The sequence below is a fragment of the Zootoca vivipara genome, chromosome 7 (genome assembly GCF_965207765.1).
Source record: "Zootoca vivipara chromosome 7, rZooViv2.hap1.1, whole genome shotgun sequence".
NCBI classification, from domain to species: Eukaryota; Metazoa; Chordata; class Lepidosauria; order Squamata; family Lacertidae; genus Zootoca; species Zootoca vivipara.
The window spans coordinates 54805790-54825926 of record NC_142590.1 but is presented as its reverse complement, the minus strand read 5'-3'; the positions used below and the strand labels follow the sequence as shown (position 1 = coordinate 54825926).

The following is a 20137-nucleotide window of genomic DNA, read 5'->3' as shown; positions in this document are numbered from 1 at the left end:
ACTGTCCCCGGGACAGGTGAGGCTGCTGATCCCTTATTTTCAAATCCGAAAGTTGACAGCTATGCCACCTGTCTGTTTCAAATGCAGTATACCTTTTCCCTTCTACTTTGCAGCTGCTTGGTTGAGACCCCAGTTCCCATAACTGAGGCTGCACTCAAACAGCACTTCCTTCCATCTTCTCTTTCTTTACCTAATAATTTTTACCTTTTAGACATAAAGCTACTTCTGGAAATCTAGTGGAATCCAGCGGGAGTTTAGTGCTATTCTCCCTGTTTATTGTTTGCGAAAAGAAACAATTTGCAACCTTCGTAACTCAGAAAAACATTGGAGTTTTTGCATTGTAATTTCACAACATAAAATTTGGGTCACTATCCAGGCATACAGTTCTTCCTCACCATTTAAAATTTAGCACAGCGTGGCAGCGTGCTGATCAAAAACCATAGTTCCATAAGACAACAGGTGAAAGGTAAAGGGACCCCTGACCATTAGGTCCAGTCATGACCGACTCTGGGGTTGTGGCGCTCATCTCACGTTATTGGCTGAGGGAGCCAGTGTACAGCTTCCAGGTCATGTGGCCAGCATGACTAAGCCACTTCTGGCGAACCAGAGCAGCGCACGGAAATGCCCTTTACCTTTCGCTGTAGTGATACCTATTTATCTACTTGCACTTTGACATGCTTTCGAACTGCTAGGTTGGCAGGAGCTGGGACAAGCAACGGGAGTTCACCCCATCGCGGGGATTCAAACCGCCAACCTTCTGATCAGCAAGCCCTAGGCTCTGTGGTTTAACCCACAGGGCCATCCGCATCCCAATACAACAGGTACTTCAGTATACTGTACCTGTTGTCCCAAGACAACAGGTACTACAGCAGGCATCCCCAAACCTTGGCCCTCCAGATGTTTTGGACTACAATTCCCATCATCCCTTACCACTGGTCCTCTTAGCTAGGGATCATGGGAGTTGTAGGCCAAAACATCTGGAGGGCTGCAGCTTGGGGATGCCTGTACTACAGTATACTGAGGAATCTCCTCCCCCATCGTTCTGCCCGGACACTGAGATCCAGCGCCGAGGGCCTTCTGGCGGTTCCCTCATTACGAGAAGCCAAGTTACAGGGAACCAGGCAGAGGGCCTTCTCGGTAGTGGCGCCCACCCTGTGGAATGCCCTCCCACCAGAGGTCAAAGAGAATAAAAATTACCAGACCTTTAGAAGGCATCTTAAGGCAGCCCTGTTTAGGGAAGCTTTTAATGTTTGATTGATTTCTGTATTTTAATATTTTGTTGGAAGCCGCCCAGAGTGGCTGGGGGAACCCGGCCAGATGGGCGGGGTATAAATATTATTATTATTATTATTATTATTATTATTATTATTATTATTATTATTATTATTATCTTTGACCCTCCATACATTGCTGAACTACAACTCCCATCAGCCCCAGCAAACATGGCCAATGGCCAGGGATAATGAGTGTTGTAGTTCAGCAACATCTGACGGGCCAAATATTCCCCACACCTGTTCTAGAGCTAAACAACCTGCCACAGGACAGATTTAAAATGCAATGCCTCTGGTCTTTTTCATTTCTGTTGGTTAAAGCACTGAATAATCCATAAGTTCCACCTTATTCCTTTCTACTATTAATGGAACTCTCTTGCACAGGTTTTCAGTTGCTTTGAAAAGCCACAAAAGAACATCCAGCCTCACACTGCCAGGACTGCTTCAGCTTTTGAGAGCAGTGGGTCATATCTTCTGTTGCCACCAACCAGCATTGTTTCCTTGAGGCCAGTGTTTTTACACCAGCCAATCATCTGGTCCAAAAATCCCTCTAGAGTAGTTCAGAGAAATGGACATCATAGTCTTGATAGCTCCATGTCTCCCTTAGTCAGGCTCTGGGAGATATGTGAAAGGCACACAGTTTCTTAGAACTTTGATGGAATAACACAGTTACTGGTAATTGGTATTCATAAAGGATAGGCTGCTGTATTCCCAGGTCAACGGCTGAGAAACTGATTTGAGTCAGGTACATAGCAACTGTGTATTCTTCTGCTTATTATTTCAAACAATCCAACTTTATTCCACCCTCAATCTGTTATGTAAAATAACTTCAGAAGCAGTCTTTCAGTGAGCAAAGGAGATGGGGGAAAGGCTTTTATCAAGAGTAAAAATGCTAAGTTTAAATTCCAGTTTTTGTCCTAGGAACTTCCACTCTTAACTGTCAGGTGGGGTCCTGTGCCCTTCTGTGGTTCACAGTGAAGACAGTAATATCCAGTCCATTTTTGGGGTGTGGAAATGAGGTGCCCGTACTTTTGATGTAAGTGGTGTTAATGCCACACAAAATGGCTGCTATGGGCAGGAAAAAAGAGGTGCTGATACTCTATACCAGTGAGTATATTCACAAAAAAAGCACTGGCAATGTCATATTGTAATTTGGAAACTGAAGGACTTACATGCGGTTGTTAGTGACACATATACAACTTCCATATATTAATGTATGAACAAAGTAGACACATTGGTTCTGACTGAACTCTAGTAATGTGCAACTAATTAGGCACAGCAACCAATGGACCCTGGACAGAGATGTGCGTTGCCATTTATATCAAAAGACATATCCAACCACTTCAGAGAGACCCAGATGAGCATGCAATGCATAGATCCAGATGTGCATCTGTGGAGATTCCTGCTTCTGAATACGGCATTCCCTCACTCCTATATCTTTAATATTTATGTTTAAAAATGGGGGAGGGGAGGTCCCCTTGCTGAAATTACCCTTCTCTGCAGAACAATTAAAGGCAGACCAGCCTTGTCCGATTCTGCAGCCCTCAAAGCACTTGAATTATTTGTTTTGTGCGTAGGAAAAAGCCTAATACCAAATCAGCCAGTTGGTCCACCTACGTCAGTATTGTCTATACTAACTGGCAGCAGCTATCCAGGAATTCAGGACAGAGTCTTTCCCAGGTGCCAGGAACAAAACCTTTGACCTTTTGCATGCAAACCAGGGACCCTGGTAGTGCTTTTTTCTGGGGGGACACAGGTGTACGTATACCCCTAAACATTTTGTGAATCAAAGTTTGGCCTCATTGAGGGGCAGTATTTCAATATCAGTAGGGAAATGAGAGTACCTCTAAACATTTTTTTAAAGGAAAAAAAAGCACTGCTGCTACTGAAATATGGTCTTTCTCCCCACATGATTGATAAGCTGCAGTCGAATCATATTTGTTGCCTCCAGGGAGCTGTCCATGTGTTACTGTGCTAGGTTCAAGGTCCTTGCATTAATTTACGAGGCCCTTAACAACATGGGTGCAGGTAATTTTAAGAACCACCTGATCCCTTATATCCTGGCCTGATCACTGAGCTATCTGGCTATCTGGAGGAGCCTTTGTGGGTGGCTCCCTTGGCTCAGACACATGACTCCTAACTGCTAGAAGGTGTGCATTCCATGCAGTGGGCTCAAACCTGTGGAATACCCTCCCAACTGAGATTAGGCAGTCACCCTTCTTGCTGAACTTCAGGTGCATAGCTAAGGCTTTCTCATTCTGGCAGGCATTTTAAGGCTGTGTTCAGGATGATGGTAATTTTTTTTTTGCTCACAATACTTCGAAATGCAAATGATGAAGCAGTATATAAATGTTTTTTTTAAAAAAATAACCTATTTTCTGTTCCTGTTTGCACTAAAATAAAATAAAATTCCTTCAGTAGCACCTTAAAGACCAACTAAGTTTTTATTTTGCTATGAGCTTTCGTGTGCATGCACACTTCTTCAGATACCTGGACTTCCATTTCATGCATGCTGCACTTTTAATGCATTATATAGATGATGCAATTCTTGTCATAGGCAGTTGGGAAAGATGTACTTGTCAAAATTTCCCCCTTTATACAGTTATTAAAGCTGCAGGAGCCCTGGCCACTACTGAATCTGCTCTCTCACACATACACACTGATCGTACCTTGCTCCTTTCCCTGGTGTCTGTTACTTCAGGAGATGGAAATGTACTAGGTTTATGAGCCACAGAATGAATTCATTGCCACATCCGTTATATTTCTCAATGCCACTTGGCGCACACACAGCCCTTAAGCTTTCTTCTCCCCAGTGAAGGTGTCTGTGTCCATTTCATTAATAACACTCTGCACTCACAGTGCACTGCGTATTTATTGTCAGTGAGTGCAAGCTTGAGCTAATTAGCAGAGTTAATTAGCGCTGTACTGCAAAACCCAGAATATGCAGGAAAGGACGTGTATCTGAGAGAGAGAATTGGAGACAGGGAGAGTGAAAGATAAAAGGCCTATAAAAATAGGAGCTGGCTTGTTCTGCCTTATTTATGTGTGACATGGAATTGAATATCAGCAGCTAGAGACAGGCTCCCCACCTGGGGATCTGACGCAGACCTTCAGGGGAAACATCTATTACACAGACAAATCCTTTCACTCTCTTCTCTTTCCATCAAAGGAGTGAGCATTCCTGCTGGGAGCCCAGAAGAATACTTCATTCTATTCCACATTAACCAGGCTATATCCAAACAGAATGCTCTTTTCCAGGACTAATTGCTAAATATATGTGTTGGGGCTCAAGGTAGACTGGAATACATAGCCTTTAGAATCCAGTCTCCTGTTCATAGTCTATATCTTTGTGTGTTCAGATGAATGTTCACATGCATGCATGTGCAAATTACTATATTTCATCAGTGAGGTAAAGTTGTTTTGCATTGCTCAGAAGAAGCACGGTGTTACTTATTATTTTCGCGCATACTGCTGGTCCAATGGGCTCTAGCACTGATCTAAGTTAAGGATCAAGTCCCTGGCAAATTCTCTTTCCTTAACAACACCGTCCCCTTTTCTCTTTTCCACTTTCCACTGAGTGAATACTATGTATATAACCATAAGAAATTCACATGGCAGAGAAAGGTGTTGCAAATGAATGGAGGTATTAATCAAAAGAACAGCAACAAAAAATAATATACTCAGTATCTAATGATGCCTGCCTTTGATAGATGCACAAGACCTTCAGAATTTGTATTTGCTGTTACTGGACACAGGCAGCAATCCTAAGAACACTCACCAGAGGGTAAGTGTCATTAGACACAGTGGGTTTTGCTTCTGAGTAAACATTATAGGGTTGCTCTGCAAGCAATTTTGGTACCTGCATATTATCATGTTGAGCAGCAAGAACTGTACCACAGGAGTGCTACATCACCCCCACCCAGCAAAGCTCATGTGCCTTTAGCAGATGTATGTATGACTGAGCAGGGAAACATTTTGCCAACATGAAGGTGCAGAGAAGAAGGGAAACCACACCTGTTGAATTTCTGCCTGTCAGGTAGCTGTTGAGGGTACCTAGAAGTAGGTGGCTGGTGGCCTAACTCAAAGAAGGCACCTATGCTTGATGGTCAGGTGTGTGCGTTGACATACCCATATTCTTCAGTTACATTTCTACAGTAGTAAGAGAAGTTGCACTGCCAGAAGGTAAGCCAGGTTACTTTGCAATGTGAAGCAAGGGTTTGGGAGGATTACCACACAGGCTATTGGCCAGGCCTTCGATTTCAAGTGCATCACTGTAGTGAATCAGCTATGCATGTGGCTTGACTTCACAAAATCAATGAATCCACAATACTTTTTGACAGATCACGAAGGGATTAACTCTCAGAGTGTTGCTATGGATGGGAATAGGCTTGTGAGTCCCCAAACAATCTTACTTGGTGGCATTGGTCTTGTATTACATGCTCCTTGATCCTGACAGAAATTGCAGTCCTGAGCATGCTAAGAAGAAGAGGAGGAGGAGGAGGAGGAGTTTGGATTTGATATCCCACTTTATCACTACCCTAAGGAGTCTCAAAGCGGCTAACATTCTCCTTTCCCTTCCTCCCCCACAACAAACACTCTGTGAAGTGAATGAGGCTGAGAGACTTCAGAGAAGTGTGACTAGCCCAAGGTCACCCAGCAGCTGCATGCAGAGGAGCAGGGACATGAACCCGGTTCACCAGATTATGAGTCCACCACTCTTACCCACTACACCACACTACCATCATTTCAGCATGTGAAGCAGACCTGCAAGGCAGTGAGCTGGTTTCTCTCCCACTAACACAATGTAACGGGATAGCTTTGCATGCAAAGGGAGGAGATACATCTAAACATATGGCATCTCAATGTTTGCAAGCTTTCCTGGTGGGGACTTGCAACTCCCCCACCCAGCACTTGAGTTTTAAATACTGTACTCGCTAGGAATGCTTGGAAAAGATTGAGATGGTCGGTGAGCCAAGCAAACAGCAGCTCCTAATTACAATTTACCAAGGTTCGTATTCCAAGCCAAAGAATCATGAAGCTTGGCAACATTTTCCAAAATGGACATACCTTCTGAAGTCACTATAAATACAGTGTAGCTAGACTACACTTAGCACTAGATTGGAATCAGCTACAGTGATGGGTCCTTAAACTTCATTAGAGCTGCCAAAAGCTGTATGTAAGAAATACACTACAATCAGGCATCCCCAAACTGCGGCCCTCCAGATGTTTTGGCCTATAACTCCCATGATCCCTAGCTAACAGGACCAGTGGTCGGGGAAGATGGGAATTGTAGTCCAAAACATCTGGAGGGCCGAAGTTTGGGGATGCCTGCTGACTACATTGTTGTTGCTCCTGTTATTTTCTAGTTATCCCCTAAACAAGAGTATGGTGATCTATGGACCTCTGGATGTGTCTGGCTACAACTTCTATCATCCCTGAGCACGGGCCAAGTTGACTGGGGCTGATGGGAACTGGAGTCCAGCAACATTTGAAGAGCCACAGGTCCCCCATCCCTGCCTAAAACATTTCAGAGCAGGCAAACTGAGAATTCTGGAGAGTGTGTGAAAGAGAGAGATCTTAAAACCATTCCCTAATAAAGACTGCAATAGTTAGAGCAGTTCCTGGCTCACAAACACACTTTCCCTCCCCTAGGGAAAAGCCATTTGCCTTTAGCTTGGTGCAGAGTATACTATTTAAGAAGGTCTTTAATTCCCCCTCCTTCCAGGAGATCAAACATATATTTTGCCTCAGGTCTATGCCTCATCTTTGCAGCATGTAGGAAGTTTGCTTTATTCCTTTCCCTAGGCATTGCTAACTTAAAGGATTCCTGCAATGTTTTCTAAGCCAGAGTTTGACAGGTTTTCTTAAGGTGGGAAACAGCAAGGCTAATGCACTGGTTTTGGATCGAGAATCTCTCCAAAGTGGGGCCCTCAGGCGGGCAATGCACGGCCATCTTGTGTTTTTTAAAGAAGAGTTTTGATCCTAAATGACACAGTGTTTATCTCTTGCTCCCTTTCCTTGACTTGCCGCTCCCAAAAAGCTCCATCAGCAGATGCCTCTGAATAGAATGAAGCTTTTGCTAGTTTCTTGTGGCAGCATTTCTGCAAATAAGCATTGAAAATACAGAGCTGGGAACCTGCCAAGCCCGAGATTCTGGCCATTTTCATTTCAGGAGAATTGTCTGCTGCCTCCTCTTGCTTTTAGAGCCTTTATATGTTGTTTAAAGAACACCCCTTTGGCAAACGGAAAGAAGCATGGCAGCTTCAGGCTGTAAATGAAAGATAAGCAGAAGCACTAATACATCTTTCAAGAGAGGGTGGTTTCTTTGCTGTAAACTGGCATAGCTCCCCAGACCAAGTCAATACAGTACAGTGGAGATGATTTGATCTGGGGGTAGATTTGGCCCTTGCTGTATTACGAATTGCTTCCTGGCCTTCATGACTGCACTGTTTGTGCAATTCATGCCTTGCTTGCTTAGTCCTACCTAACCAAATACCAGCCTAGAAGTGTGAGTACATAGTGCTAGAATTCTATGGAACTTTGAGCCTTCAGAACACACTGGACAAGCTACTTGCAGAAATAGAATGAATTGCTTTGCAGACCAATCTAGAGTGTTGGTCAAACTATGGAAGTTACAGTCATAAAAAAATCAAAGAGTATGGGGAAAGGGAAAACCAACTCCATTTTAGAGATGAGTAACTTGGGTGAAGGCAGATTAAAGCTCACATTTTTTTTAACCCCCTCAGGGCTAAAGTAGAGACACTGAGACAGGGTTTTCCGCTTTCTGTCATGAACTGGCAGGATGACAGAGAGGAGGAAGAGGATCCTGGCAAGGGGTGTAGCTGGGACTGGGACACACCGGGGCAAGCTGGGAATGGGGAAGTAAGTACTCACTGGGTGATGGAAGATGGCGAGGGGATGAGGGTCAGTACACAAGTACCAGAGCAGCAGGACCCATCACCAGAGCCAGAGGGACCCCTGTCTCCATCAACACAACAGGCTCTGAGGCATAGGGAGCAGCGGGAGAAGTGCTCTAGGACAGTGTTTCTCAACCAGTGTGCCTCCAGATGTTTTGGGACTACAACTCCCATCATTCCTGACCACTGGTCTTGCTAGCTAGGGATGATGGGAGTTGTAGTCCCAAAACATCTGGAGGCACACTGGTTGAGAAACACTGCTCTAGGAGTCCGAGGCAGACAAGGGTTTGCAGCCAAGTTCTCTAGTTGGCCAGGTGGGGCTCGCTAACTTTGGGAGGAGGGGTGTGATTCCTCAGATGGAGTAGGATTGGAACAGGTGAGGGTCACCTGCCTCATCAAGCACAGGTGCTGCAATCAGCAGGCAAAGTACAAAAGGGAAGCAGAGCTGTGTTGCCTGTGTTGATGGGCCTTGGCTTCTCCTGGACCTTTATGGGGCTATGCTTTGGGCTGTTTCCTGACTGGTGGACTTCTTACTTGGATTGACCCTGGACTGTGTTTCCTGATCTTTGGACTTTGGATGTTGATTGTATGAATGGACCCTTGGATTCTGAACGTTGGACTTCACGTATGGACTTGCTGCCAGGTAAGCCAGGGGTTCCAGACACTTTCTCTTTTTTTTGAAGCTCAGACCAATTAACAAGTATGTGCATTGAAAAGGGCAGCGGTGGTGAAAAACTGGGTGTTTATTTGACCCTTTCCACCAGCACTATTTTACTAATCTAAATTGCCCCTCTCCCCGAAAGCTGCTGTTTGTTCCACAGGAGAAAATCAAAAGGCATCATATAAAAACCAGTAAGTTTTCCACAGGGTGGAGATAAGTGGTTTGGAAAATGTGTGCATTAGATCAGGAAAACAGTGCAGGGGAGAAGCTTAAATACCAACCACCAGAGTTGCAGTCTTCCCTGACGTTATTTGCGCACCCCCCCCCCCAGCTGCTTTAAACAATAACAAATAGCAGCACCCATGGGCAATCTAGTCATTGATCTCTTAGCCACTCATCACATTTGACCCTCAAATCTCATGTAAACACCCAAATATTTGTGTATTAGGAGCTCAGCACAGTTGGGAAATGGGACATAATGTATATTCCTGCGTATAAAGACTACTTTTTAACCCAGGAAAATCTTCTCAAAAGTCGGTATTTAAAAATGCCACAAAGTAATTGTTGGTGCTTACATACCTGTGGAAGCATCAAAACTAAACTGAAAAGCAAGTCAAAACCAAAGCATTGGCCTACCTGAAAGGTCACAATTTCCCCATGAATGTCAAGAAAGCCCATTTTTAGAGAACATATGGGGTGCCGAAGCCCATGCTTGAGAACCAGTCCCCAAACTGAATACTAGTCTAGGTACATAAGTGCATTGAACTAGATTCCTATAAAATGTGGAGGCTGTGGCTAGGTACCATGACCTCTACCCAGAAGCTGAGCTGTGCAGAGGATAGTGGTTACTTGGACAAAAGCAATTGTTCCATTTAATACAGCCTTTTTGTGAGTCCCAGTCAACTCGACCTGATCCTCATGGTTTTTTGCAGGGTGGGGAGGGGAACATGTTATCTATGATCTACAGAAAAACAGTTCCCCAGTGCAAGGAGAACTTCCATGCATCACTCCTAAAATAATTAAAATTCTCCTTAGCACCAAACCCTATTGATTAGCCAAAGGGCTTCTGATGGAAGTCGAAGAGCCCAGCATGAAGCATTCCTACTGCCCGCTGTGCTGATCTCTGCCAGACGTGCATCGGATGCCTTTTCATTATTAGCCAATGATTTGTTTTCTCCCACAAAGCTACAGCTCCCTTCAGAAGTGTCTGGCGATATTGCAGGGCCTTGGGAACTTCAGGGGCATGTTGGGGAAGGTGAAACTAGGAATAGAAGAAAATTTCACTTGGTCTGTATTTTAAAGTGAACTAAACCTCCTGGGCTGGTTCATGAATTACGACATTGCCATCCAGATTTCGCACTTTTTGGAATTTTACAGTGCAGTTCTTGGCTCAAGAAGCGATCTCTATTTTAGGATAAAATGCATTTAAAATGCATACATGAAAATATAATACATATTTAATTACATATCTTGTGATTAAGTATTTAAATATATATGTAAATATGGATTTAGAAAAAGCTGCACAGGCTCAGCATTTGGAGTACAATTGGTCTAAATTTAACTCCTGGGGCAACCAGGATAGCTACCCAGCACAGACCACAGGAAGAGTTAAAAAGCTCTTTCCATCTTGCACCACAACTCTTGCTTCCCAGTAACCCAGGCATGGCTATAGAAGGGAGTGAAATAGTCTGGAAATGGTTGTGAAATGGCTTCTTGACGTTATCTAGTCTGAAGCTGAGCAAAGAAACAGGACACATCGGCATTTCACCAAATTTCTCTGGGGGAAGGAGACATTCTCCAACACATTCTTGAGTGCAGAGCTCACCATGAAGCAGCAGCAGTAGCTCGACTTATTTCTTCTTAACTACAGTTGTGGTTTTTGTTTTGTTTTGCTGCTGCTGTAAATGGCAACAGCAGCAACTATCTTGGCAGCCCAGCCTCCATTTTGCATCTTACACAACAGGCACCCCCAAACTGCTGCCCTCCAGATGTTTTCGCCCACAACTCGCATGATCCCTAGCTAACAGGACCAGTGGTCGGGGAAGATGGGAATTGTAGTCCAAAACAACTGGAGGGCCGAAGTTTGGGGATGCCTGTTCCACAATATCCCAGACCTAGTATTATAATACAGCATTGTAGGTAGGGAGGGGGAGAAGTGTTCTCTCCCTGTTTGCTTCTCACTACTCCTGCAACACCAGGAGGGCCACTGGTCCCCCACCCCCATTTGGCTATATGTGACAGTCTGGCATTCCATAGTTGAGGAGTCAAAAAAATTCCGGTTTGACGAATAATTCAGTCATCTTTTTTGCAACCATGCATCCTCTTATGTCACGGGTAGGCAAACTAAGGCCTGGGGGCTGCATCCGCCCCAGTCGTCTTCTAAATTCGGCCCATGGACGATCTGGGAGTCAGCGTGTTTTTCCATGGGTAGAATGTATGCTTTTATTTAAAATGCATCTCTGGGTTATTTGTGGGGCATAGGAATTCATTCATTCCTCCCCCCCCCAATATAGTCTGGCCTCTCACAAGGTCTGAGGGACAACAGACCGGCCCCCTGCTGAAAACATAACAGTCTTATGTTTTTGGTCAGCTTCTTAAATGCAGCAGTGCTAATGACAATCAAAACACTTCCTCAGCAGTTGTGTGTAGATCTGCAGAGGACTATTATTTGAAGCAAGCGAGTCCCATGTTTGACTGTCTCCCTTCGCCCTGCTTGAAATGTCAGGCTAGGTGAAAATCCTTCGGCTGCTCCCTTCAGAGGACGTGTTTAAAAGCATCCCTGCAGACATGCACTTTCCTGTCCTGACTGGAGCAGACTAACTCAGCTTTCTCGTACTGGAACAAACAGTTCACTCAGTGAAAATTACAAAGTGCTCCAATTTCATATATGGTTGCTGACCTGGAAATTGATTGTTGTCCTACGAATGAGAATTTTTCATGTAGGTGGCATCACTGACAAGTCCAAAAAACCTGGACTGCTGCAGAGAGGAGGAGGAGGAGGAGGTAGGGGAAATATTTGCCCAGAGTATGCTGTAAGGGTCATTGATGAGAAACTCAATTTGGTTCCCATCTTAATCAAGAGTAATAAATATTAATACAAAATGCTTACAAGGCTCCATTAGCCTCCAAAGCACTTTACCATGCTGATTGTGCTGATTAGTCCTCAGCACTTACAAGGCAAGTGAATAGCATAAAACTTTGATCTCTCTTTTGCAGACAAAGAACTGGAAGTGTCAGAGTTTAAAGACACCACCATTCTGGTTGGCTAGTTTGTACACATGAAAGGTTCTGCTCCGCTCTCCCCCCCCCCAAACAATAGGATGGCCAGGTGGAAAAGAGAACAGGGTGCCTGCAGGTTTAATATCTGTGGTGAATGAGAAATTCACCTATTGAAATTCCCTCTTCCTACAAAAGTATTAAAGCTGCAGGAGTCCTGTCTTGTTTAAAATCCATCTACCCTTCCTCAAAACATATCAGGAGTTGACCCAAGTATTGAGTCCCTAGGCTGCCGGTGTAAACCTGAATTCCTATTTATGCAAACAGCTGCATCCTTCTGAAAGTGTTCCACACCCTCCAGCATATGTTAGAGCAGGCGTAGGCAACCTTGGCTCTCCAGATGTTTTGAAACTACAACTCCCATGATCCCTGACCACTGGCCCTGTTAGCTAGGGATCATGGGAGTTGTAGTTCCAAATATCTGGAGAGCCAAGGTTGCCTATGCCTGTGTTAGAGGGAACGAACACACACACACACACTGCACCTTGTTGTTGTTTAGTCGTTTAGTCGTGTCCGACTTTTCGTGACCCCATGGACCAGAGCACGCCAGGCACTCCTGTCTTCCACTGCCTCCCGCAGTTTGGTCAAACTCATGTTCGTAGCTTCGAGAACACTGTCCAACCATCTCATCCTCTTTCGTCCCCTTCTCCTTGTGCCCTCCATCTTTCCCAACATCAGGGTCTTTTCCAGGGTCTTCTCTTCTCATGAGGTGGCCAAAGTATTGGAGCCTCAGCTTCAGGATCTGTCCTTCCAGTGAGCACTCGGGGCTGATTTCCTTAAGAATGGATAGGTTTGATCTTCTTGCAGTTCATGGGCCTCTCAAGAGTCTCCTCCAGCACCATAATTCAAAGGCATCAATTCTTCGGCGATCAGCCTTCTTTATGGTCCAGCTCTCACTTCCATACATCACTACTGGGAAAACCATAGCTTTAACTATACGGACCTTTGTTGGCAAGGTGATGCCTCTGCTTTTTAAGATGCTGTCTAGGTTTGTCATTGCTTTTCTCCCAAGAAGCAGGTGTCTTTTAATTTTGTGACTGCTGTCACCATCTGCAGTGATCAAGGAGCCCAAGAAAGTATAGATAAATATTTCAAGTTCAGTTTCTGTTTCCTGTTTTTCTAACTTTCACTTCAGTTAGCCACATTTCTACATCAGTTTCCAGATTTTTTAATATAAAGTCCTAAACACACACACCCCGCACTAGCATTTTAGTGTCCCTTTCTTCCAATATACACGTTTGTAGGCAATTATGCTTTTCATAGGCATCTCTCTCAGTATCAGTCCTGCCTTGAGATTTTAGTAATTGGTCCTGGGACTATCTACATGTGCTCTACCACTGAGCTATGGCAGAAAAGGTAATGTGCAAACCGGACAGTAGTTGTCCCTGAATCCTTGCTGCCATTGTATCCAGCTGCTGCAGACTACATCGAAACCTAGAGATAGAGACGTCTCTCCAATCTGCATGTTACAATAGCAACAGTAGATGCAACAGTATTAACTTTGACGTGAATTTCCCCTACAATGCACAAATCACATCAGCATATTTTTCAAACTCATTATAACAAGCCAAGTGACAAGAGTTAGTTGCCTAGTAAGGGGGACTGTTTTGTCAAACAGCTGCACCTGGGCACACCGGGAAAACATAGTCTTGTTTCTAATTGATGTATACAGGGGGGCTCCGATGAGCATTAGGGGTTTATTTTTAAAATGTACTAAAAGACCACTATTTGAGATCTCAAATGTATAGAAATCCTTCTCTGAAATTCTAGTCCCTCTGACTGCTGGGTTTTTTTTTTACGCTTGAGTTTCCTGTTTCTGTAGCTAAAGTGGCTCCATTGCATATGATGGAGTGACATTGCTTGACACTGGCTGGGGCTTTGGCCGAAATCGGTCATTTTGCTAAAGGAGCCTTTGCAGTCTTGTATAATTGCTATATATGACTCCATGAATTAGGAAACAGCCTTTCACCCCCATGCCAGCCTTCTGCTAAACAGTAGGCACACATTAAATTCTACTCTGCAAAGTTCCTTGCTTTACTGCTCTGCAGCACCACTATAATAATTAAATGCTGTTTAGGACAGCTTTATACTTCAACAGTGTATGTGTCCCTAGCAGAGAATCCATATTTAAATACAAGAGAAGCCACTGTTTGGCTTTCAATATATTGCCTTCATTTTAGGAACACTGATGAATAAAGCTTGGGATGGAGGAGAAATTTGATTTAGTTCATATTTCAAAGTGAACCCACCTAATTCACACTTTCTGGACCAAAACAAAACCATTATTCAAAACCCACACCTCTACAAATTTTGCACTGCAGTTCCCTAGCGAATATGTTTAAAATGTATATACTAGCATAAAATTTGTACTGAAATGTATGCATTAATGAAGATAACACACATAATGTGTTATGTTAGGGAAATTGGCTTTGCAAAAATCTGCATATCAGGCAAGTTTTCATACAAACATGTGTATATTAGGGGAAATGCACACTAAAATGCTGGTGAATTTTTTCCTTAAAATAAAATATTAAACTTATGTGAAGAACTGATCATCTGAATATTAATAAATGGAGAGAAACCAGAATTGCCAGCAAGTAATGCAACCAGTAATGCAAAGGGACGCGGGTGGCGCTGTGGGTTAAACCACAGAGCCTAGGGCTTGCCAATCAGAAGGTCAGCGGTTCGAATCCCCACGACGGGGTGAGCTCCCGTTGCTCGGTCCCAGCTCCTGCCAACCTAGCAGTTCAAAAGCATGTCAAAGTACAAGTAGATAAATAGGTACCTCTACAGCGGGAAGGTAAATGGCATTTCCGTGTGCTGCTCTGGTTTGCCAGAAGCGGCTTTGTCATGCTGGCCACATGACCTGGAAGCTGTACGCCGGCTCCCTCGGACAATAACGTGAGATGAGCGCCGCAACCCCAGAGTCGGTCATAACTGGACCTAATGGTCAGGGGTCCCTTTACCTTTTTAATGCAACCAGCTAGGAGGATGGTTATAAGAAAGGATGTCCACAGAACCCAGTTGTCATGCTGTTTGTACCTCCTTTCATTTGTTGTCCAGTTCTTCCCCTCTTCTATTGCTTCCCCTGTATGTTTTGGAACCTTGCACAGGTGCAAAGATAGCAGAGTCTTTATTATTCCTTGGCACCACATTGTGAAATAGGTTTTATTAAAGACTTTCCTGAATTACCAAGGAATGTGCAATGTCTCTCCTAAATATGTACACTTATTAGGGAATAAGCTCCACTGAGCATGGTGGGACTTCGATCTGAGCCATCTTGCATGGGATTCCACTGTGTCCTCTTTCACATGGGCTGTTGAGAACTGGAGTCTGAATGCGACAACACTTGCATTCAATCCTTTCTTGTTGTGCTGCATTCTGAGTCAGTACACTCAGAATAGCTGCAATCTTTTGCCACAGCAACCATGTCTGTTGCACCACTGGCTCAGAGACTGGTGGGCAAGACATCCAGCAGGTGCAGCATTCTTTTAGTGTTTGAGGAGCAAGGAGGTGGAAGATGCACATGTTCTACGAGGGGAAGCCACCGAATTTATATTGAAAACCACTGGCACCAACTGTTTCAACTAATGTGACTTGAGAAAACGTCCATCAATAGTCCAGCTTCCGTAAAACTGGATAGGGTTCAATTTGGCTGGGATTAAAACTTCACATTGACACTTCATTAGAGGAGCTGTGCAGGCCAAGAGGACGGGAGCTGGATTGAAGAAGGTCCTAAAGATGGTAAGAGTATGGGAACTCAGTGGAAGGGCAGCTGGGAAGAAAGAGGTGGATGCTTCTGCGAGAGCTTTACTGGATTTTTGCAGTGGATTCCAAACTTCCTAAAAATACAAACTTTTTTAAATTAAAAAAATGCATTGGTGCCTTGTCTCTATAATACCAGGTTCTAGAGATGATTTTAGAAAGATGTGGGATGGAATTCAGAAGCATACCTACTCATAAAACTAGGTGGGGTTTTTGTGATTTTATGAGAGCCATTTTGGAAGTTCCTTTTAGAGTGGAGAAGCAGCATATAGGTGAAATGGCTGGAAGGATAAATATTTTTAATGGGCCTTTGGCAACATAATAAAGGATTAATTGGTTGATAAATAACTTGTGGGATCATTTTGAAAATAGTGTTAGCATATTGCCCCAGGGACACAGCTATTGCCATAGGTGCCAGCTCCCTGGGGCCATGGGTGCCCAAGCACAATCCCCCATGAAGTCCCACAGTCATGGGGCCAAGTTGGCACTCCTGGCTATTGTACCAGTTCTCTGGCATGGTGGATTCAGTATTTGAACTGGGAGAAGATTAGCACCAATGGAGCCTATGTCTGTGGAAATCACTTCCAGGAGTGGGGTGCAGGGAGAGCAGTGTTGCTCGCCTGTCTTCCCAACTTTGAGCATTGCTGCTAGTTACCAAGGGTTAGAGGGACAGGTGTGGGGAACTCGGTGTGGGTGGGCATGGCAGCAAGAGCATCAGATTGGCTGTACAGGAATCTTGTGGACCTTCCTTCTCTTTGCCTCTCTCCCTCTTGGTAACCAGCAGCGACGCTCAGCATTGGGAATCCAGGTTAGCAGTGCAGTCCGTTCAACCGGTGCTGCCCTCTTCCCTTAGAAGTGAAACAAACCACAACGTTGCAATGTTTCGACATGCGTTGAAAACTTTTCTCCCAAGCCTCCCCAAATCAGCCTACGTATTTTATTTCTGCCTTTTTCATTCTTGTCGGTTTGTGTTTTTTATACCGTTTTATGACCCATATTATGTTTTATAGTCCATTCTTGTACTTCATTTTTTATGATGGTTTATATTGTTCAGCTGTATTGCATTTTGTGTATTTGATTGCCAGGTGGAGCCGGCTCTTACCAGAGATTGTAAGCAGCTTTATAGAGGAACGTCCTCAAAAGGTAGGGTATGATTTTCTATGGATAACTATTTGTTTCATCATGAATATGGTATGAAACAGTTTCCTAAGGTAACTATGCTTTGTTTCACCAATTGACCAAAAGCAACCTTCCCTTTGGACAAAGCTGAAGGTGCATTGTTAAAATATGGAACTCCCTCCTGGCCACCAACCCAGACAGCCTCAAAAATGGATTAGACAGATTTAAGGAGAATGAGGCTATTGATGGCTACTAGCCAGAATGGTTATACTCTTTGGTTCGAGGCAGTAATGCAGGCACCCCCAAACTCGGCCCTCCAGATTTTTGGAACTGCCATTCCCAACATCCCTGACCACTGGTCCTGTTAGCTAGGGATGATGGGAGTTGTAGTCCCAAAACATCTGGAGGGCCGAGTTTGGGGATGCCTGCAGTAATGCTTCCAAATACTAGTTGCTGGAAACCACAGGAGGGGAGAAGGCTCTTGTGCTTTGGTTTTGCGTGGAGGTTTCTCACTGTGAAAACAGGATGCTGGACTGCATGAGCCATTGGCCTAACCCAGCAGGCTCTTCTTCTATACTTACAATACTGCCTTGTCTCCCAGAGCTTGCTTCCCCTTCAGGTGTTCTCTTGAACCCCCACTGGAGGTCATATCAGCATTCTAACGTTTGTATACTGGCAAGTTGCTCTGTATGGGATGCAGTCTGCCTCTTCTCCAAGCTGACAGCTGCAGTGTCTAAAGGAGGTAATGCTCTTCTGTATTGGCTCGGTTTTCTCTTTCCCACCTCTGCCTATCATCCCGCGTTATCCGATCAATACATCCTTGCAGCCGGAAATGGCTGATTAGCACTAAAAGTAGAGGCAGCAAGCAGAAAACCTCCCTAGAGAAATTACCAAGAGTGGCAAAGATAAGGTCTAAGGACCCTCGGTTCATTGAGATAATGTCTTTTTCTTCTTCCATTGGGCATGTGTATAGGAGCTGATTGATGCAGGTACATAATGTTTTTCCAGAGGAAATGGGGGTTGAGAGGAAGGCAAGTTACAGCCATAATGTATAAAAATGGTGAGTCCTCCCCTCTCCCCTCCCTTCCCCTCTTCTGCCATCTCCATACACATTCCCTGGGTTTAACTTTGTAAAAAAAAACACTTCAAATGTTTATTTTTTTTTAAAAACCAATCAAGCAGTGTATAAATGTTTTGAAATAAATAGACTCAGGTCTCGGCTCAGAATCTGCACATAAGAGCTCATCTCTGGACCATGAAAATAAACCAAAAGAGAAAAAGTCTATCTGGGCATATGTAGAGTGCATTTCTCCCTCCACTTGAGCAACCACCGACTGGTTCACGTGTCTGAGATTGCAGGACAATTCTAGATCAGAGATACTGGATTCTAAGTGGATTTCAGTCCATCCCTCGGCATCTCTCTTTTTAGACACCAGCTTTTGTGTCATCTACCCCTTAAGAATACTCCGGAAAATGTAAAGTGTGAATGCAAATAGCATTATTTTTTTTTAAAAAAAAACCAAAACAGAACACACAAGCTCAACAGAAAGCCCAGAGATTTGGCAGGTCCTTCTTGAATGTTGGTAGCAAACTTGGGTTTATTGCTGTGTGAGTCCTGGGTGCAGCAGAACTCATCACCCAAAGCAGTGCCGTTCTCGTCTCCCAGGCAACCAGTTTATAATTCTTTCTCTGAGCAGTTGCAAAGGAGGAAGATAAGATAAGGCTCGTGTTCAGTGGCAATCAGATGGTGTCCAGCTACCTATCGGCCGTAACTGGATGTTTCTCCTATTAATTTTAAGCTGAGAAATGGGGAGGGACAATTTGTTTCTTCAGAGGGTTTATGAAATGGCAGCTCCATGAGTCTAAAAGTTAACAAGGTTCCACTCTCCAAGTGCACATCTCTTATGCCTGTCCTTGGTAAGTGGCTCATTTCTCTGTGTCTGGGTGCTCATGCGCACATGCTGGATTATACATTATATATGGACTATCCAATTATCTATGACCAATGGGTTGTGAGTGGCTTAGCAAAGAAAATCCCCATGTACCACAGAGAGGTGTCAGTCAGTTCTGAAGATGCCAAATATCTCATGACATTGGCGCCTTGGTTAAAGGGTTTTTCTTGAATGAGCTGATCCTTGCAAGTTCACATCAAAGGGCATGTGAGCTCTGTGTTGAATCACATCCACGTTACCTGCCCTTCTTGCCGATTTAACAGGCTCTCTGTTCTGTCAGTGTTCACATCAATGGGCTGGATGCAACTCTCTCTCTCTCTCTCTCTCTCTCTCTCACTTCCTCCACCCCCATCCAGTAAATGCATAGTTGCACAATGCTCTGCTTATTTGTTGTTTGAGGTGCAGATGTCTTCTCTCATTATATTGCTTCTGTTGTGGAGAAATCTCATTTTCTGGCATTGGGGCCATTCATTCTTAAGCCAACTGAAGCTAATACAACAGAGCCATGATTGTTGTTCATGGTATATATACATACTTATTCTCGTATGAGCTTTCGTGTGCATGCACACTTCTTCAGAATGCACACTTCTTCAGAACTGAAGAAGTGTGCATGCACACGAAAGCTCATACCAAAATAAAAACTTAGTTGGTCTTTAAGGTGCTACTGAAGGAATTTTTTTATTTTACTTCGATCCAGACCAACACGGCTACCTACCTGTAACCATACTTATTCTCGTTCTCCTTGTCTCTGATCCAGCACATTCAGCAGGTTTTTGAAGCACTACAAATACTTGCAAAAAAATATAATGGGAAAGAAAAAAGTATCATGAGAAATAATGGCTCAACACTCTGGAAAACAACAAAAAACAGACCCCAAAGCCAATGTTTCTCACTGAGGCTGTTCAAAGTGTACTGTCTTGGGAAATGCAATTTCCCCCCAAGATTGTGATGGCATTGTCTTGTGGAATAGGTTCTCCAAGTGGTACCTATTTGGTATTGCTTTAACCAGCCATTAGCAAGCTGGTGTTCTCCAGGTGTTGTAGACTACAACTCCCATCAGCCCCATGACCATGCTGGACAAGGCTGGTGAGAGTTACACTTCCTCCCTCACAGAGATGAGCAGATGTGACCTAGCTGAGTCTAGGAACATACCTTCTTGGTCTTAACCCCTTTATG

General features: G+C 44.1%; 1 protein-coding gene across 5 annotated transcripts in view; it reads left to right on the top strand.

The window, feature by feature from the left end:
• The window catches only part of LRRN2 (leucine rich repeat neuronal 2), a 289597-nt gene that overhangs the window by 36709 nt on the left and 232751 nt on the right, over positions 1 to 20137 (top strand). For 4 of the 5 annotated variants that reach the window (XM_088674271.1, XM_088674273.1, XM_035122489.3 and 1 more), the window contains one exon: positions 16976 to 17033. The gene's annotated coding sequence lies outside the window, so the exon portion shown is untranslated. Of the gene's footprint in view, positions 1 to 4981; positions 5056 to 16975; positions 17034 to 20137 lie in introns of all 5 variants that reach the window. The other variant, XM_088674272.1, reaches the window with a different exon arrangement.